Source organism: Opisthocomus hoazin, chromosome 1 (genome assembly GCF_030867145.1).
Source record: "Opisthocomus hoazin isolate bOpiHoa1 chromosome 1, bOpiHoa1.hap1, whole genome shotgun sequence".
NCBI lineage: Eukaryota > Metazoa > Chordata > Aves > Opisthocomiformes > Opisthocomidae > Opisthocomus > Opisthocomus hoazin.
In genome coordinates, this window is record NC_134414.1 from 2,166,906 (window position 1) to 2,186,529 (window position 19,624).

The 19,624-nt window shown below is 61.7% G+C and overlaps 1 protein-coding gene across 7 annotated transcripts in view; it reads left to right on the forward strand.

The window, feature by feature from the left end:
- Positions 1-19,624, forward strand: part of STIM1 (stromal interaction molecule 1) — an 89,793-nt gene that overhangs the window by 4,280 nt on the left and 65,889 nt on the right. The gene's annotated exons all lie outside the window — the stretch shown is intronic.

The window sequence follows — 19,624 nt, forward strand, 5'->3', positions numbered from 1 at the left end:
CCGGGGCCGCAACCGGCTTCACCGGGGTGGGGGTTCCCCGCGATGTGAGGGCACGGGGGGACTGGGAGGAGCTCTCGGGTAAGTTCAATTTTTGACACAAACCCAACTCTTGCTCCTTGGTTGAAGCCCAGAGAGGACCTGTGAGCACAGGTGGTTTCTCTCCAGTGCCTGCCAGATGACAGCACTGGGAGCGTCGCTTCAGACTTGTGTTGAACCTCGTGATGCTGTAGGGCGTGGAAGCCCCCTTCTCCCTATTTCAGATGAGGGATTGAAGCGCAGAGATGTCACAGAATCCCACCATGGTCAGGGCTGGAAGGGACCTCTGGGGTCCCCCAGCCCAACCCCCTGCCCAAGCAGGGTCACCCAGAGCAGGGGGCACAGCACCGTGGCCAGCCGGGGCTGGAATATCTCCAGAGAAGGAGACTCCACAGCCTCCCTGGGCAGCCTGGGCCAGGGCTCCGTCACCCTCAGAGGGAAGAAGTTCTTCCTCGGGTTCAGCTGGAGCTTCCTCTGCTCCAGTTTGTGCCCGTTGCCCTTGTCCTGTCGCTGGGCACCACTGGAAAGAGTCTGGCCCCGTCCTCCTGACCCCCACCCTGCAGATATTTAGAGGCATTTCGAAGGTCCCCTCGCAGCCTTCTCTTCTCCAGGCTGAACAAGCCCAGCTCCCTCAGCCTCTCCTCGGAGCAGAGATGCTCCAGTCCCCTCCTCATCCTCGTAGCCCTGCGCTGGACTCTCTCCAGTAGCTCCTCATCTTTCTGGAACTGGGGAGCCCAGCACTGGACCCAGCACTGCAGATGGGGCCTCCCCAGGGCAGAGCAGAGGGGGAGGAGACCCTTCCTCGCCCTGCTGCCCACACTCCTCCTCACGCAGCCCCGCATTCTGTGAATGACCGAGCGCTTCACGAAGCTTTGCTGAGCCGTGGCCGGCCTGGCGTACGCTGCCGGTGCAGTTGTGTGGTTTCTTGGGCGTTGCACCAGAGTGGAAGCATCTCGACCAAAAGAGAAAATTGTGCATGGGAAAGAAAGGAGGAGGAGGTTTGGTTGTTCAGTGCAGGCTTCATGTGGGGCTTGGCAGAAGTGGAGGTGAAGGTTCCAGGGCAGAACGTGGGAAGAGAGGGCTGCTGGTGAGGTGGGTGCTGATGTGGGGTCAGGCAGTGCAGGAAGGTCGCCCGGTCTGGACGTTCTCCCGTCCTGCTGACGCTGGGAGCAATCTTTTCCATCTCCAGAGCTGGCGACTGGGCTGTCTCCTTTCCTGCTTAGCGAGGCACTGGGAAGGGCTCGGAGGAGTCCGGGCTTGTGCTCCTGAAGCGCCCGTGGGTTTGCATTAGGGCTTGGCAGGGAATTGCTCCGGCAGCCGGAGTTCCACCTTCAGTAAACACAGTTCTTCCACTTCGGTCCCGCTGGGGTGGAGTGATGAAGCGACGTCGCCCCGGTGCAGCACGGCAGAACAGAAAGAACCCAGAACCTGGAGCGCTGGCAGATTGGTTTTTTTCCCAGGCTGACGTAGCCAAGCGTGACTGCTCAGCTCCTGGTGCCCCGCGGAGACGGCGTCTGCCCGGGCGAGCTGCGGGGAATCGCCGCTCGCTGGAGGTGACTTCAGGAGGAGCTGGATAGGGGGTAAACGTGTAGCTCTGTGCAGGGCATCGCAGAGCGGGCAGTCTCTTTCCAGAGCTCCTCTCCTCAAGTGCCACCATGGAGTGTGAAAAGAAGCTCCATTTCCATCGGCCCCACGGAGGGAAGAGCAGCCCCAGGCTGCGGGGAGCGGGACGTCGGCCGGCGCAGAGCTGGAGGCTGCACCGAGGGAGAATCCCAGAATCCCAGCATGGTGGGGTTGGCAGGGACCCCTGGGGTCCCCCAGCCCAACCCCCTGCCCAAGCAGGGTCACCCAGAGCAGGGGGCACAGCACCGCGGCCAGGCGGGGGCTGGAATATCTCCAGAGAAGGAGACTCCACAGCCTCCTGGGCAGCCTGTTCCAGGGCTCCATCACCCTCAGAGGGAAGAAGTTCTTCCTCATCTTCAGCTGGAGCTTCCTCTGCTTCAGTTTGTGCCCGTTGCCCCTTGTCCTGTCGCTGGGCACCACTGGAAAGAGTCTGGCCCCGTCCTCCTGACCCCCACCCTGCAGATATTTAGAGGCATTTCGAAGGTCCCCTCTCAGCCTTCTCTTCTCCAGGCTGAACAAGCCCAGCTCCCTCAGCCTCTCCTCGCAGCAGAGATGCTCCAGTCCCCTCCTCATCCTCGTAGCCCTCCGCTGGACTCTCTCCAGTAGCTCCTCAATCTCTCTTGAACTGGGAGCCCAGGCACTGGACCCCAGCCCTGCAGATGGGGCCTCCCCAGGGCAGAGCAGACGGGAGCTGTAAACCCGCCTGCGTGGGGGATTTATGGAGCGCCGGGAACAAGCCCGCTGGATTTATTTCTTTGCCCTGCACGCCCCGGCCCCTGCGCCTCGGGGCCCGGAGCTGCGGCTTTGCTGGGATCAGACTCTCTGTTCCCCGCCCCAGCCGTGCCTGATTTCTCCTGCCGTTGAAACTCTGCGGGGGCGAGGTCCTGGCCGGGTAAATACCGTGGAGAAGATCCTGTTTGTTCGGCTGAAATAATGAGGGACGGGGTCAGGCTCAAACCCCAGCTCCTGGCCGGGTGCCCGGGTGCCTCTGAGCGGTGCTTTCCATCCCCAGCGCTGAGCAACAACGGAGAGGGGCTGAGCGCGTCCGTTCTGGTGTCGAAGCGAGACCTGGCCAGGCTGGAGAGTTGGGCAGAGAGGAACCTGATGAGGTTCAACAAGGGCAAGGGCAGGGTCCTGCACCTGGGGAGGAACAACCCCAGGCACCAGTACAGGCTGGGGCTGAGCTGCTGGAGAGCAGCTCTGCGGAGAGGGACTGGGAGTGCTGGGGGACGACAGGGTGACCATGAGCCAGCAGCGTGCCCTGGGTGCCAAGAAAGCCAATGGGATCCTGGGGTGCATGAGGAGGAGTGTGGGCAGCAGGTCGAGGGAGGCTCTCCTCCCCCTCTGCTCTGCCCTGGGGAGGCCCCATCTGCAGTGCTGGGTCCAGTGCTGGGCTCCCCAGTTCCAGAAGGACAAGGCACTACTGGGGAGAGTCCATTTCTGGGCTCCCCAGTTCAAGAAAGATGAGGAGCTACTGGAGAGAGCCCAGCGGAGGGCTGCGAGGATGAGGAGGGGACTGGAGCATCTCTGCTGCGAGGAGAGGCTGAGGGAGCTGGGCTTGTTCAGCCTGGAGAAGAGAAGGCTGAGAGGGGACCTTCGAAATGCCTCTAAATATCTGCAGGGGGGGGGTCAGGAGGATGGGGCCAGACTCTTTCCAGTGGTGCCCAGCGACAGGACAAGGGGCAACGGGCACAAACTGGAGCAGAGGAAGCTCCAGCTGAACCCGAGGAAGAACTTCTTCCCTCTGAGGGTGCCGGAGCCCTGGCCCAGGCTGCCCAGGGAGGCTGTGGAGTCTCCTTCTCTGGAGATATTCCAGCCCCGCCTGGACAAGGTCCTGTGCCCCCTGCTCTGGGTGACCCTGCTTGGGCAGGGGGCTGGGCTGGGGGACCCCCAGAGGGCCCCGCCAACCCCTGCCGTGCTGGGATTCTGGGATTCTGTGACCATCTGGTTCCAACCCCCTGCCATGGGCAGGGGCCCCTTCCACCAGCCTAGGGTGCTCCCAGCCCCATCCAGCCTGGCCTTGAATGATCCCAGGGATGGGGCATCTCCCACCTCTCTGGGCAACCTGTGCCAGGGTCTCACCACCCTCACTGTAAAAAATTCCTTCCTTATGTCCAGTCTGAATCTCCCCTCGCTCAGCCTAAAGCCGTCACCCCTTGTCCCATCACCCCCTGCCCTTGTCACAGCCCCTCCAGGCCCTGGCAGCTGCTCTCAGGTCTCCCTGCAGCCTTCTCCTCCCCAGGCTGAGCAGCCCCAGCTGCCCTTCCCCGGTGGAGAGGCTTTGGAGACCCTGCCCTTCCCCGGTGGAGAGGCTTTGGAGACCCTGCCCTTCCCCGGTGGAGAGGGTTTGGAGACCCTGCCCTTCCCTGGTGGAGAGGGTTTGGAGACCCTGCCCTTGCCTGGTGGAGAGGGTTTGGAGACCCTGCCCTTCCCTGGTGGAGAGGGTTTGGAGACCCTGCCCTTCCCCGGTGGAGAGGGTTTGGAGACCCTGGAGAGGGTTTGGAGACCCTGCCCTTCCCCGGCGGAGAGGGTTTGGAGACCCTGCCCTTGCCTGGTGGAGAGGGTTTGGAGACCCTGCCCTTCCCCGGTGGAGAGGGTTTGGAGACCCTGCCCTTGCCTGGTGGAGAGGGTTTGGAGACCCTGCCCTTCTCTGGTGGAGAGGGTTTGGAGACCCTGCCCTTGCCCAACGGAGAGGGTTTGGAGACCCTGCCCTTCCCTGGTGGAGAGGGTTTGGAGACCCTGCCCTTCCCCGGTGGAGAGAGTTTGGAGACCCTGCCCTTGCCTGGTGGAGAGGGTTTGCTTCTGAAGAGCATCAGCTGTGAAAGGACATTCCTGCCAAGGGACAGACGTCCTGGAAGTCACAGCTGGGTGGCCCTCACTGCTTGGCAGGGTTTGGATTGCTCCATTCTGGTCAGGCAGAAGAGGAGGAAGGTGGAAGCAGTTAGATTACTTGGTTTATTGCGATGAAGTCACCCAGTCTCTAATTATTTAAGTTCATTAGAACTTTTTCCTGCCCGTGGGGAGCTTCGCTGGAAGCCAGGGCTGCAAAGGGCTTTGCTGCTGCTTGCAGGGAGCGTTCCTCGAGGACGTTGGGGAGCGGCGAGGTGAAGCTTCACCGAGCGTCACGGCAGTGAATTATTTGATGGAGAAGGTGCAGGAGGCTGCTTGGAGTCAGCGGTGGGGGAATGGCTTGTGGACAAGAGCTGCTGAGCCTGTGCCGAGGCGAGGGGCCCGTTCGTGGAAGGAGTTTTGAATTTTTGATGGACTTCAGAGCTGGGGGCTGTCAAACAGCGGCCCTGTGGGCAACTCCTTCCTGTCCCTGTCTCCAGCTGCCGGTGGGGACCTGCCGAGGCGAGTGCCCACCACGCCGGGAGGCTGCGGGGAGCTCGGAGGGCTTTCTGCTGCGTGTCCTCCACCTCGCGCGGCTCCGTCACGGCCAGCCTGGGGTCGGGGGGTGCCCCAGGAATGGGGCAGGGGGGTTTGGCCCCGCGGATTCCCCGTGGGCTGGCGTCTGGACGCGGTTGTTGGGTGCTTTGAGAGCGTTATAAGCTCAGGAATTATGGGCTGGATGAGTGGTCGGTGAGGTGGGTTGAGAACTGGCTGAAGGGCAGAGCTCAGAGGGTTGGCATCAGCAGCGCTGAGTCTGGTTGGAGGCCGGGAACTGGTGGTGTCCCCCAGGGGTCAGTACTGGGCCCAGCCTTGTTTAACTTCTTCATCAACGACCTGGATGAAGAGTTAGAGTGTACCCTCAGCCAGTTTGCTGATGACACCAAACTGGGAGGAGTGGTGGGCACACCAGCAGGCTGTGCTGCCATCCAGCGAGACCTGGGCAGGCTGGAGAGTTGGGCAGAGAGGAACCTGATGAGGTTCAACAAGGGCAAGTGCAGGGTCCTGCCCCTGGGGAGGAACAACCTCATGCACCAGTAGAGGCTTGGGGCGGCCCTGCTGGAGAGCAGCTCTGCGGAGAGGGACTGGGAGTGCTGGGGGACGACAGGGTGACCATGAGCCAGCAGCGTGCCCTGGGTGCCAAGAAGGCCAATGGGATCCTGGGGTGCATGAGGAGGAGTGTGGGCAGCAGGGCGAGGGAGGTTCTCCTGCCCCTCTGCTCTGCCCTGGGGAGGCCCCATCTGCAGTGCTGGGTCCAGTGCTGGGCTCCCCAGTTCGAGAGAGATGAGGAGCTACTGGAGAGAGTCCAGCGGAGGGCTGCGAGGATGAGGAGGGGACTGGAGCATCTCTGCTGCGAGGAGAGGCTGAGGGAACTGGGCTTGTTCAGCCTGGAGAAGAGAAGGCTGCGAGGGGACCTTCGAAATGCCTCTAAATATCTGCAGGGGGGGGGTCAGGAGGACGGGGCCAGACTCTTTCCAGTGGTGCCCAGCGACAGGACAAGGGGCACCGGGCACAAACTGGAGCAGAGGAAGCTCCAGCTGAACCCGAGGAAGAACTTCTTCCCTCTGAGGGTGACGGAGCCCTGGCCCAGGCTGCCCAGGGAGGCTGTGGAGTCTCCTTCTCTGGAGATATTCCAGCCCCGCCTGGACAAGGTCCTGTGCCCCCTGCTCTGGGTGACCCTGCTTGGGCAGGGGGCTGGGCTGGGGGACCCCAGGGGTCCCTGCCAACCCCACCATGCTGGGATTCTGGGATTCTCTGAAGTGAGATTTCCTCTCTGCCGGTTTGTGTCGCTGCCGCTGGGGCTGGCGAGGCCGTCGCATCAGGAGGAGGCAAAAGGCCGGGCAGCGTGGTTTCTCCTGAGCCCTTCCCTGGGACCTGGCTGTCTGACCGGTGCGTGGAGCTGGCCCGAGCTCTTTTCGTGGTAGGTGTATCTCCAGCTCTGCCTGGTCCACCTGGTGCTTGGGCCTAAATGCCTGTTGATGGTCTCCTGGGTGGTGGCACCACTGGGGTGGTGGCACCTGCTGGGATGGCAGCAGGGCCCTGGGCATTCTGGTGACAGAGATGACACTGGAGGGTGCAGAACACCTTCAGGGGGGACGAGGAGCCCCAGGGGCTCGGGCGGGTGAGTGTGAGCTCCAGGGATGGCTGGAGCAGGGATATGGAGATGACAGGGGTTGATAGCACCCAGGCTGGCAGGAGCCCGGAGCCATGGTAGGAGAAGGTCTGGGAGATGATGGGGGTTGATAGCACCCAGGCTAGCAGGAGCCCGGAGCCATGGCAGGAGAAGGTCTGGAAGATGATAGGGGTTGATAGCACCCAGGCTGGCAGGAGCCCGGAGCCATGGCAGGAGAAGGTCTGGGAGATGACGGGGGTTGATAGCACCCAGGCTAGCAGGAGCCCAGAGCCATGGCAGGAGAAGGTCTGGGAGATGACAGGGGTTGATAGCACCCAGGCTGGCAGGAGCCCGGAGCCATGGTAGGAGAAGGTCTGGGAGATGATGGGGGTTGATAGCACCCAGGCTAGCAGGAGCAGGGAGCCATGGCAGGAGAAGGGCTGGGAGATGATGGGGGTTGATAGCACCCAGGTTAGCAGGAGCCCAGAGCCATGGCAGGAGAAGGTCTGGGAGATGACAGGGGTTGATAGCACCCAGGCTAGCAGGAGCCCAGAGCCATGGCAGGAGAAAGTCTGGGAGATGGTTATCAGGCCATCATCCCAGCCCAGCAGGAGACCTCTGGGGCAAAAAGGGGCTTGTTCTTCTGGAAGGAAAGGCTGTTCAGGGCTGATAGTGGGTAGATAAGGAGCAGGACATAAAGCAGGGAAGAGACAAAAGACTCCTGGTGACTCAGCGAGGCGGGGTGGGAGGGTCTGGTGAAGATGATGGTGTCAGACCCCCACCCCGGGGTCTGGCGCCCAAGAACAAGTTGGGACAAGCCTTGAGGACCCCGCAGTGAACTGCTGGAGCAAACATCAGCGCTCAGGCCTCCTGGAAGACGTTGTTTAAAGAAAACCAGTTTCTCACTCTTTTCAAGGCTTTCACTCCATGGGGTGTCCTGGTGTGGGACGCGGAGGGCGAGGCCCTCACTGACCTTATCACCCAGTCAACAGGAGCCCAGGAGATGACCAGGCTTTGGGATAGGCCTTTTTTTTGTCTCCCTTTAGGAGACAAGAGGGGTTTTTTTGCGTAATCTTCCATAAATCTGAGGCAAGGTTGCTGGCCCTGGTCTGTGTGCCTTCACTGTGGGTATTTCTAGGGCTGCCTGCATTCCCTGGAGACAGTGGGAATGGCCCAAGGGGTCTGGTGAGACCTCAGGACCCTTCTGTTATCAGCCCAGGGTCTCCTGCTGATTACATCACCTTCTGGCCTGGAGGGAACCACAAATTCCTCCCTATTTACCAGCTGGATCGCTGCCCACTGCCTGCTTGGCTGTGCCACGCTGCAGCCCTTGGGTTCCTCCTTATGGCGCGTTGCCAACCCCCAGGGTTGTCCCCCTGCTCCCAGGGGCTCTGGGCAGGACCCCTCGGTACAGAATCACAGAATCCCAGCATGGTGGGGTTGGCAGGGCCCTCTGTGGGTCCCCCAGCCCAATCCCCTGCCCAAGCAGGGTCACCCAGAGCAGGGGGCATAGGACCTTGTCCAGGCAGGGCTGGAATATCTCCAGAGAAGGAGACTCCACAGCCTCCCTGGGCAGCCTGGGCCAGGGCTCCGGCACCCTCAGAGGGAAGAAGTTCTTCCTCGGGTTCAGCTGGAGCTTCCTCTGCTCCAGTTTGTGCCCGTTGCCCCTTGTCCTGTCGCTGGGCACCACTGGAAAGAGTCTGGCCCCGTCCTCCTGACCCCCACCCTGCAGATATTTGTAAGTATATATTAGGTCCCCTCGCAGCCTTCTCTTCTCCAGGCTGAACAAGCCCAGCTCCCTCAGCCTCTCCTCGGAGCAGAGATGCTCCAGTCCCCTCCTCATCCTCGCAGCCCTCCGCTGGACTCTCTCCAGTAGCTCCTCATCTCTCTTGAACTGGGGAGCCCAGCACTGGACCCAGCCCTGCAGATGGGGCCTCCCCAGGGCAGAGCACAGGGGAGCTGTAAACCCGCCTGCGTGGGGGATTTATGGAGCGCCGGGAACAAGCCCGCTGGATTTATTTCTTTGCCCTGCACGCCCCGGCCCCTGGCCTCGGGGCCCGGAGCTGCGGCTTTGCTGGGATCAGACTCTGTTCCCCGCCCCAGCCGTGCCTGATTTCTCCTGCCCGTTGAAACTCTGCGGGGCGAGGTCCTGGCCGGGTAAATACCGTGGAGAAGATCCTGTTTGTTCGGCTGAAATAATGAGGGACGGGGTCAGGCTCAACCCCAGCTCCTGGCCGGGTGCCCGGGTGCCTGTGAGCGGTGCTTTCCATCCCCGGCGCTGAGCAACAACGGAGAGGGGCTGAGCGCGTCCGTTCTGGTGTCGAAGCGAGACCTGGACAGGCTGGAGAGTTGGGCAGAGAGGAACCTGATGAGGTTCAACCAGGGCAAGGGCAGGGTCCTGCCCCTGGGGAGGAACAACCCCAGGCACCAGGACAGGCTGGGGCTGAGCTGCTGGAGAGCAGCTCTGCGGAGAGCGACTGGGAGTGCTGGGGGACGACAGGGTGACCATGAGCCAGCAGCGTGCCCTGGGTGCCAAGAAGGCCAATGGGATCCTGGGGTGCATGAGGAGGAGTGTGGGCAGCAGGGCGAGGGAGGTTCTCCTCCCCCTCTGCTCTGCCCTGGGGAGGCCCCATCTGCAGTGCTGGGTCCAGTGCTGGGCTCCCCAGTTCCAGAAGGACAAGGCACTACTGGGGAGAGTCCATTTCTGGGCTCCCCAGTTCAAGAAAGGTGAGGAGCTACTGGAGAGAGTCCAGAGCAGGGCTGCGAGGATGAGGAGGGGACTAGAACATCTCCCCTACGAGGAGAGGCTGAGGGAGCTGGGCTTGTTCAGCCTGGAGAAGAGAAGGCTGAGAGGGGACCTTCGAAATGCCTCTAAATATCTGCAGGGGGGGGGTCAGGAGGATGGGGCCAGACTCTTTCCAGTGGTGCCCAGCGACAGGACAAGGGGCAACGGGCACAAACTGGAGCAGAGGAAGCTCCAGCTGAACCCGAGGAAGAACTTCTTCCCTCTGAGGGTGCCGGAGCCCTGGCCCAGGCTGCCCAGGGAGGCTGTGGAGTCTCCTTCTCTGGAGATATTCCAGCCCCGCCTGGCCGCGGTGCTGTGCAGCCTGCTCTGGGTGACCCTGCTTGGGCAGGGGGCTGGGCTGGGGGACCCCCAGAGGGCCCCGCCAACCCCTGCCGTGCTGGGATTCTGGGATTCTGTGACCATCTGGTTCCAACCCCCTGCCATGGGCAGGGGCCCCTTCCACCAGCCTAGGGTGCTCCCAGCCCCATCCAGCCTGGCCTTGAATGATCCCAGGGATGGGGCATCTCCCACCTCTCTGGGCAACCTGTGCCAGGGTCTCACCACCCTCACTGTAAAAAATTCCTTCCTTATGTCCAGTCTGAATCTCCCCTCGCTCAGCCTAAAGCCGTCACCCCTTGTCCCATCACCCCCTGCCCTTGTCACAGCCCCTCCAGGCCCTGGCAGCTGCTCTCAGGTCTCCCTGCAGCCTTCTCCTCCCCCAGGCTGAGCAGCCCCAGCTGCCCTTCCCCGGTGGAGAGGCTTTGGAGACCCTGCCCTTCCCCGGTGGAGAGGGTTTGGAGACCCTGCCCTTCCCCGGTGGAGAGGGTTTGGAGACCCTGCCCTTGCCTGGTGGAGAGGGTTTGGAGACCCTGCCCTTCCCTGGTGGAGAGGGTTTGGAGACCCTGCCCTTCCCCGGTGGAGAGGGTTTGGAGACCCTGGAGAGGGTTTGGAGACCCTGCCCTTCCCCGGCGGAGAGGGTTTGGAGACCCTGCCCTTGCCTGGTGGAGAGGGTTTGGAGACCCTGCCCTTCCCCGGTGGAGAGGGTTTGGAGACCCTGCCCTTGCCTGGTGGAGAGGGTTTGGAGACCCTGCCCTTCTCTGGTGGAGAGGGTTTGGAGACCCTGCCCTTGCCCAACGGAGAGGGTTTGGAGACCCTGCCCTTCCCTGGTGGAGAGGGTTTGGAGACCCTGCCCTTCCCCGGTGGAGAGAGTTTGGAGACCCTGCCCTTGCCTGGTGGAGAGGGTTTGCTTCTGAAGAGCATCAGCTGTGAAAGGACATTCCTGCCAAGGGACAGACGTCCTGGAAGTCACAGCTGGGTGGCCCTCACTGCTTGGCAGGGTTTGGATTGCTCCATTCTGGTCAGGCAGAAGAGGAGGAAGGTGGAAGCAGTTAGATTACTTGGTTTATTGCGATGAAGTCACCCAGTCTCTAATTATTTAAGTTCATTAGAACTTTTTCCTGCCCGTGGGGAGCTTCGCTGGAAGCCAGGGCTGCAAAGGGCTTTGCTGCTGCTTGCAGGGAGCGTTCCTCGAGAACGTTGGGGAGCGGCGAGGTGAAGCTTCACCGAGCGTCACGGCAGTGAATTATTTGATGGAGAAGGTGCAGGAGGCTGCTTGGAGTCAGCGGTGGGGGAATGGCTTGTGGACAAGAGCTGCTGAGCTCGTGCCGAGGCAAGGGGCCCGTTCGTGGAAGGAGTTTTGAATTTTTGATGGACTTCAGAGCTGGGGGCTGTCAAACAGCGGCCGTGTGGGCAACTCCTTCCTGTCCCTGTCTCCAGCTGCCGGTGGGGACCTGCCGAGGCGAGTGCCCACCACGCCGGGAGGCTGCGGGGAGCTCGGAGGGCTTTCTGCTGCGTGTCCTCCACCTCGCGCGGCTCCGTCACGGCCAGCCTGGGGTCGGGGGGTGCCCCAGGAATGGGGCAGGGGGGTTTGGCCCCGCGGATTCCCCGTGGGCTGGCGTCTGGACGCGGTGGTTGGGTGCTTTGAGAGCGTTATAAGCTCAGGAATTATGGGCTGGATGAGTGGTCAGTGAGGTGGGTTGAGAACTGGCTGAAGGGCTGAGCTCAGAGGGTTGGCATCAGCGGCGCTGAGTCTGGTTGGAGGCCGGGAACTGGTGGTGTCCCCCAAGGGTCAGTACTGGGCCCAGCCTTGTTCAACTTCTTCATCAACGACCTGGATGAAGAGTTAGAGTGTACCCTCAGCCAGTTTGCTGATGACACCAAACTGGGAGGAGTGGTGGGCACACCAGCAGGCTGTGCTGCCATTCAGCGTGACCTGGACAGGCTGGAGAGTTGGGCAGAGAGGAACCTGATGAGGTTCAACCAGGGCAAGGGCAGGGTCCTGCCCCTGGGGAGGAACAACCCCAGGCACCAGCACAGGCTGGGGCTGAGCTGCTGGAGAGCAGCTCTGCGGAGAGGGACTGGGAGTGCTGGGGGACGACAGGGTGACCATGAGCCAGCAGCGTGCCCTGGGTGCCAAGAAGGCCAATGGGATCCTGGGGTGCATGAGGAGGAGTGTGGCCAGCAGGGTGAGGGAGGTTCTCCTGCCCCTCTGCTCTGCCCTGGGGAGGCCCCATCTGCAGTGCTGGGTCCAGTGCTGGGCTCCCCAGTTCAAGAGAGATGAGGAGCTACTGAAGAGAGTCCAGCGCAGGGCTGCGAGGATGAGGAGGGGACTGGAGCATCTCTGCTACGAGGAGAGGCTGAGGGAGCTGGGCTTGTTCAGCCTGGAGAAGAGAAGGCTGCGAGGGGACCTTCGAAATGCCTCTAAATATCTGCAGGGTGGGGGTCAGGAGGATGGGGCCAGACTCTTTCCAGTGGTGCCCAGCGACAGGACAAGGGGCAACGGGCACAAACTGGAGCAGAGGAAGCTCCAGCTGAACCCGAGGAAGAACTTCTTCCCTCTGAGGGTGACGGAGCCCTGGCCCAGGCTGCCCAGGGAGGCTGTGGAGTCTCCTTCTCTGGAGATATTCCAGCCCCGCCTGGCCGCGGTGCTGTGCCCCCTGCTCTGGGTGACCCTGCTTGGGCAGGGGGCTGGGCTGGGGGACCCCAGGGGTCCCTGCCAACCCCCCCATGCTGGGATTCTGGGATTCTCTGAAGTGAGATTTCCTCTCTGCCGGTTTGTGTCGCTGCCGCTGGGGCTGGCGAGGCCGTCGCATCAGGAGGAGGCAAAAGGCCGGGCAGCGTGGTTTGTCCTGAGCCCTTCCCTGGGACCTGGCTGTCTGACCGGTGCGTGGAGCTGGCCCGAGCTCTTTTCATGGTAGGTGTATCTCCAGCTCTGCCTCGTCCACCTGGTGCTTGGGCCTAAGTGCCTGTTGATGGTCTCCTGGGTGGTGGCACCACTGGGGTGGTGGCACCCGCTGGGATGGCAGCAGGGCCCTGGGCAGTCTGGTGACAGAGATGACACTGGAGGGTGCAGAACACCTTTAGGGGGGACGAGGAGCCCCAGGGGCTCAGGCAGGCGAGTGTGAGCTCCAGGGATGGCTGGAGCAGGGATATGGAGATGACAGGGGTTGATAGCACCCAGGCTGGCAGGAGCAGGGAGCGATGGCAGGAGAAGGTCTGGGAGATGATAGGGGTTGATAGCACCCAGGCTGACAGGAGCAGGGAGCCATGGCAGGAGAAGGTCTGGGAGATGACGGGGGTTGATAGCAGCCAGGCTGGCAGGAGCCCGGAGCGATGGCAGGAGAAGGTCTGGGAGATGACGGGGGTTGATAGCACCCAGGCTGGCAGGAGCCCGGAGCCATGGTAGGAGAAGGTCTGGGAGATGATGGGGGTTGATAGCACCCAGGCTAGCAGGAGCCTGGAGCCATGGCAGGAGAAGGTCTGGGAGATGATGGGGGTTGACAGCACCCAGGCTAGCAGGAGCCTGGAGCCATGGCAGGAGAAGGTCTGGGAGATGACAGGGGTTGATAGCACCCAGGCTATCAGGAGCCCGGAGCCATGGTAGGAGAAGGTCTGGGAGATGATGGGGGTTGATAGCACCCAGGCTATCAGGAGCAGGGAGCCATGGCAGGAGAAGGTCTGGGAGATGATGGGGGTTGATAGCACCCAGGCTAGCAGGAGCAGGGAGCCATGGCAGGAGAAGGTCTGGGAGATGATGGGGGTTGATAGCACCCAGGGTAGCAGGAGCAGGGAGCCATGGCAGGAGAAGGGCTGGGAGATGGTTATCAGGCCATCATCCCAGCCCAGCAGGAGACCTCTGGGGCAAAAAGGGGCTTGTTCTTCTGGAAGGAAGGGCTGTTCAGGGCTGATAGTGGGTAGATAAGGAGCAGGACATAAAGCAGGGAAGAGACAAAAGACTCCTGGTGACTCAGCGAGGCGGGGTGGGAGGGTCTGGTGAAGATGATGGTGTCAGACCCCCACCCCGGGGTCTGGCGCCCAAGAACCAGTTGGGACAAGCCTTGAGGACCCCATGGTGAACTGCTGGAGCAAACATCAGCGCTCAGGCCTCCTGGAAGAGGTTGTTTAAAGAAAACCGGTTTCTCACTCGTTTCAAGGCTTTCACTCCCTGGGGTGTCCTGGTGTGGGACGCGGAGGGCAAGGCCCTCACTGACCTTATCACCCAGTCAACAGGAGCCCAGGAGATGACCAGGCTTTGGGATAGGCCTTTTTTTTGTCTCCCTTTAGGAGACAAGGGTTTTTTTTTTGCGTAATCTTCCATAAATCTGAGGCAAGGTTGCTGGCCCTGGTCTGTGTGCCTTCACTGTGGGTATTTCTACGGCTTCCTGCATTCCCTGGAGACAGTGGGAATGGCCCAAGGGGTCTGCTGAGACCTCAGGACCCTTCTGTTATCAGCCCAGGGTCTCCTGCTGATTACATCACCTTCTGGCCTGGAGGGAACCATAAATTCCTCCCTATTTACCAGCTGGATCGCTGCCCATCGCCTGCTTGGCTGTGCCACGCTGCAGCCCTTGGGTTCCTCCTTATGGCGCGTTGCCAACCCCCAGGGTTGTCCCCCTGCTCCCAGGGGCTCTGGGCAGGACCCCTCGGTACAGAATCACAGAATCCCAGCATGGTGGGGTTGGCAGGGCCCTCTGTGGGTCCCCCAGCCCAACCCCCTGCCCAAGCAGGGTCACCCAGAGCAGGGGGCACAGCACCGCGTCCAGGCGGGGCTGGAATATCTCCAGAGAAGGAGACTCCACAGCCTCCCTGGGCAGCCTGGGCCAGGGCTCCGGCACCCTCAGAGGGAAGAAGTTCTTCCTCGGGTTCAGCTGGAGCTTCCTCGGCTCCAGTTTGTGCCCGGTGCCCCTTGTCCTGTCGCTGGGCACCACTGGAAAGAGTCTGGCCCCGTCCTCCTGACCCCCACCCTGCAGATATTTAGAGGCATTTCGAAGGTCCCCTCGCAGCCTTCTCTTCTCCAGGCTGAACAAGCCCAGCTCCCTCAGCCTCTCCTCGTAGCAGAGATGCTCCCGTCCCCTCCTCATCCTCGTAGCCCTCCGCTGGACTCTCTCCAGCAGCTCCTCATCTCTCTTGAACTGGGGAGCCCAGCACTGGACCCAGCACTGCAGATGGGGCCTCCCCAGGGCAGAGCAGAGGGGAAGGAGAACCTCCCTCGCCCTGCTGCCCACACTCCTCCTCACGCACCCCAGGATCCATCGCCCTTCTGGGCACCCAGGGCTCGCTGGCCCTGTGGCCGGTGGCCGGACGGGCCGCCTGGACGGGCACGGTGCGGGGCTGAGGAGCTGCGTGGCGGTGAGAGCGTTAAGAAGCAGCAAACCACGCTTGTTTTAGAAGAACGCGACCTTCCCTCCGATCATGTGGACTTGGCCGGGGCGTTGCTACGCTCGCCGCTGTCACAATAAGCACAGGCTCGGAACAAGACGACCGCGTCGCGTTTGGGGAGTTATCCTTTAGCCTGGTTTCGTTTTTCCTTCTGAAATCCAGCCCAAAGGCAGCGGAATGCAGCGCCCGTCCCGCGCTCTCTGTCCCTCAGACCGGCGTGCCGAGTCGTCGCCGATAAGACCCGGCCCGAAGACCGGAGATAATTTTACAATAACAAATATGAAAGCGTGGAGGGAGCAAACTCTCGCAGGGTGGGAGAGGAAACCCAGATCCATGTAATCAGTCTTAGGGCACCCAAGAACACAGAATGATCACAGAATCACAGAATTTTAGGGGTTGGAAGGGACCTCTGGGGTCCCCCAGCCCAACCCCCTGCCCAAGCAGGGTCACCCAGAGCAGGCTGCACAGCACCGCGTCCAGGCGGGGCTGGAATATCTCCAGAGAAGGAGACTCCACAGCCCCTCTGGGCAGCCTGGGCCAGGGCTCCGTCACCCTCAGAGGGAAGAAGTTCTTCCTCGGGTTCAGCTGGAGCTTCCTCTGCTCCAGTTTGTGCCCGTTGCCCCTTGTCCTGTCGCTGGGCACCACTGGAAAGAGTCTGGCCCCGTCCTCCTGACCCCCACCCTGCAGATATTTAGAGGCATTTCTGAGGTCCCCTCTCAGCCTTCTCTTCTCCAGGCTGAACAAGCCCAGCTCCCTCAACTATGATTCAACAATGATTCTGCTGGGTTCCTTGCCAATTAAAGTCAACAAAAATTGCACGGGTGAAAAATGGCTTCAGCTTGGTCGCTGTGAAGCACGCGGGCAGCGTCCGAGGGCTGGAGCCCCTCTGCTGGGAGGAAGAGCTGGGAGAGCTGGGGCTGGGCAGCCTGGGGAGGAGAAGGACAAGGGGAGACCTGAGAGCAGCTGCCAGGGCCTGGAGGGGACCTGTAGGAAAGATGGGGACGGGTTTTTCAGCAAGGTTTGTTGAGACAGGATGAGGAGCGGAGGGCTGCGAGGATGAGGAGGGGACTGGAGCATCTCTGCTACGAGGAGAGGCTGAGGGAGCTGGGCTTGTTCAGCCTGGAGAAGAGAAGGCTGAGAGGGGACCTTCGAAATGCCTCTAAATATCTGCAGGGGGGGGGTCAGGAGGACGGGGCCAGAGTCTTTTCAGTGGTGCCCAGTGACAGGACAAGGGGCAACGGGCACAAACTGAAGCAGAGGAAGCTCCAGCTGAACCCGAGGAAGAACTTCTTCCCTCTGAGGGTGCCGGAGCCCTGGCCCAGGCTGCCCAGGGAGGCTGTGGAGTCTCCTTCTCTGGAGATATTCCAGCCCCGCCTGGACGCGGTGCTGTGCCCCCTGCTGTGGGTGACCCTGCTTGGGCAGGGGCTTGGGCTGGGTGACCCCAGGGGTCCCTACCAACCCCCCCATGGTGGGATTCAGTGATGCATCTGGGGTGCCTTGGTTTGACCACCGGGTCTGACGTGGCCCCTGAAGCTCCAGGGAACCAGCACCCCGGTGTCCGGCTCCGTCTGCTCTCTCAGCGGGCGCTCGCGGCGTTGGCTCTGCGTTGCCCCGCGCAGTGGCCGTGTGTTCTCCTCTGGTGCCAGCCCGCGCCCGGAGCAGCGTGCCCGGGGTGCGTCGGCTCCGTAGCTTGGCTGGAGTTGGTGCAGGGCTTTGTTTTTTGGAGGTTTTGGGGTTTTGTTGTTGTTCTTTTGGGGCTTGTTTTCCCTTCTCAGCAGTGTGGAAGGGCCGAGGGACGGGCGTCCGCTGTGAAGTGTGGGAGTGCGCGTGGCATCAGCTGGTGTCGGTCTGCTCCGCTCCGTCTGGGAGGCTCTGGGCTTGCTGAGATTTGGAGCAGCAGAGGCTGTGTCAGCTGGAAGGGACCCGCAACGATCGTCCGGTCCCACTGCCCGGCCGCTTCAGGGCTGACCAGAAGTTAGAGCAAGAGGGTGTTGTCCAGATGCCTCCTAAACACGGACAGGCACCTGGAGACTGGTGCTGTCACAGAGTCACAGATGGATTGAGGTGGGAAGGGAGCTCTGGGCTCCATCTGGTCCAGCCTCCAGGGCTGGTGGCCCAGGACTGTGTCCATGTGGGTTTGAGGAGCTCCAACGATGGAGACTCCACCACCTCCCTGGGCAACCTGTGCCAGGACTCGGGCACCCTGGCAGTGAGGAGCTTCCTGATGTTCAGAGGGCCCCTTCCGTGTTCCAGTGTGTGCCCATGGGCTCTGGTCTTGGCACTGGGCAGTGCTGGGAAGGGCCTGGCTCCGTCCTCTTGGCACCTTCCTGCAGGTACTGATGGACGTGGGTGAGATCCCCTGGGCTGTCTCTTCTCCAGGCTTTCACAGAATCACAGAATGATGGAATGGTTGGGGTTGGAAGGGACCTCTGTGGGTCACCCAGTCCAACCCTCCTGCCGAAGCAGGGTCACCTACAGTAGGTTGTAGAGGACCTTGTCCAGCTGGGGCTGGAATATCTCCAGAGAAGGAGACTCCACAGCCTCCCTGGGCAGCCTGGGCCAGGGCTCCGTCACCCTCAGGGGGAAGAAGCTCTTCCTCACAGCAGAGATGCTCCAGTCCCTCCATCGCAGGATCATCTCAGAGTTTGGGGTGAGCCCATACGGAATTTGGACTTCATGCTTCAATTCGTAGGCGTTCAGTCTGAATCCTCTTTGATTTTTTGAACATGAGACCCTACGAGGAGAGGCTGAGGGAGCTGGGCTTGTTCAGCCTGGAGAAGAGAAGGCCAAGAGGGGACCTTCAAAATGCCTCTAAATATCTGCAGGGTGGAGGTCAGGAGGACGGGGCCAGACTCTTTCCAGTGATGCCCAGTGACAGGACAAGGGGCAACGGGCACAAACTGGAGCAGAGGAAGCTCCAGCTGAACCCGAGGAAGAACTTCTTCCCTCTGAGGGTGCCGGAGCCCTGGCCCAGGCTGCCCAGGGAGGCTGTGGAGTCTCCTTCTCTGGAGATATTCCAGCCCCGCCTGGACGCGGTGCTGTGCAGCCTGCTGTGGGTGACCCTGCTTGGGCAGGGGGCTGGGCTGGGGGACCCACAGAGGTCCCTTCCAACCCCGACCATGCTGGGATTCTGTGATTCTCATGGGAACCGGGCCAGGAGCTCTTAAACCGGTTTCACAGCGCCCTCGGCGCGGTCACCGCTGGGTAATTCTGAGTCACCGTCTGCCGAGACGGGCTCGGGGACACGGCGGGGTTCTCCTTACCGTGTGCCACCCCAGGAGCTCATCTTTGGGGGCTGTTTTCGGGGCCGGACATCCCACCCGCGGCGTTGGTCTGCGTCGTCGCGGGCAGAGCCGTGGAAGGGGCGATCGGCTGCGTTTGGTGCTTGCGTGGGCTCAGGCATGCAGGAGAATTTAAAATATTTCTCTTAAATGTAGAAAAAATACGTGAAGGCAAGCCAGAAAAAGCCGTTTCATAATCAGGAAGAGGGCTGGCTTGTTTAATTGGCGTGTTCTATAAACATGGGGCTCTCGCTCTCACTACGTCCCAGCTGGACGCCACGCCAACCCCAACAGTGTCCGAGGGAGCAACGAAGCTGGGAGGGGGGGTGGGTACCCCAGCAGGCTGTGCTGGCATCCAGTGAGACCTGGACAGGCTGGAGAGCTGGGCAGAGAGGAACCTGATGAGGTTCAACCAGGGCAAGGGCAGGGTCCTGCCCCTGGGGAGGAACAACCCCAGGCACCAGTACAGGCTGGGGCTGAGCTGCTGGAGAGCAGCTCTGCGGAGAGGGACTGGGAGTGCTGGGGGACGACAGGGTGACCAGGAGCCAGCAGCGTGCCCTGGGTGCCAGGAAGGGCGATGGGATCCTGGGGTGCATCAAGAAGAGTGTGGGCAGCAGGACGAGGGAGGTTCTCCTGCCCCTCTGCTCTGCCCTGGGGAGGCCCCATCTGCAGTGCTGGGTCCAGTGCTGGGCTCTCCAGTTCAAGAAAGGTGAGGAGCTACTGGAGAGAGTCCAGCGCAGGGCTGCGAGGATGAGGAGGGGACTGGAGCATCTCTGCTACGAGGAGAGGCTGAGGGAGCTGGGCTTGTTCAGCCTGGAGAAGAGAAGGCTGAGAGGGGACCTTCGAAATGCCTCTAAATATCTGCAGGGTGGGGGTCAGGAGGACGGGGCCAGACTCTTTCCAGTGGTGCCCAGCGACAGGACAAGGGGCAACGGGCACAAACTGGAGCAGAGGAAGCTCCAGCTGAAGATGAGGAAGAACTTCTTCCCTCTGAGGGTGCCGGAGCCCTGGCCCAGGCTGCCCAGGGAGGCTGTGGAGTCTCCTTCTCTGGAGATATTCCAGCCCCGCCTGGCCGCGGTGCTGTGCCCCCTGCTCTGGGTGACCCTGCTTGGGCAGGGGGTTGGGCTGGGGGACCCCAGACGTCCCTGCCAACCCCGACCATGCTGGGATCCTGTGATTCTG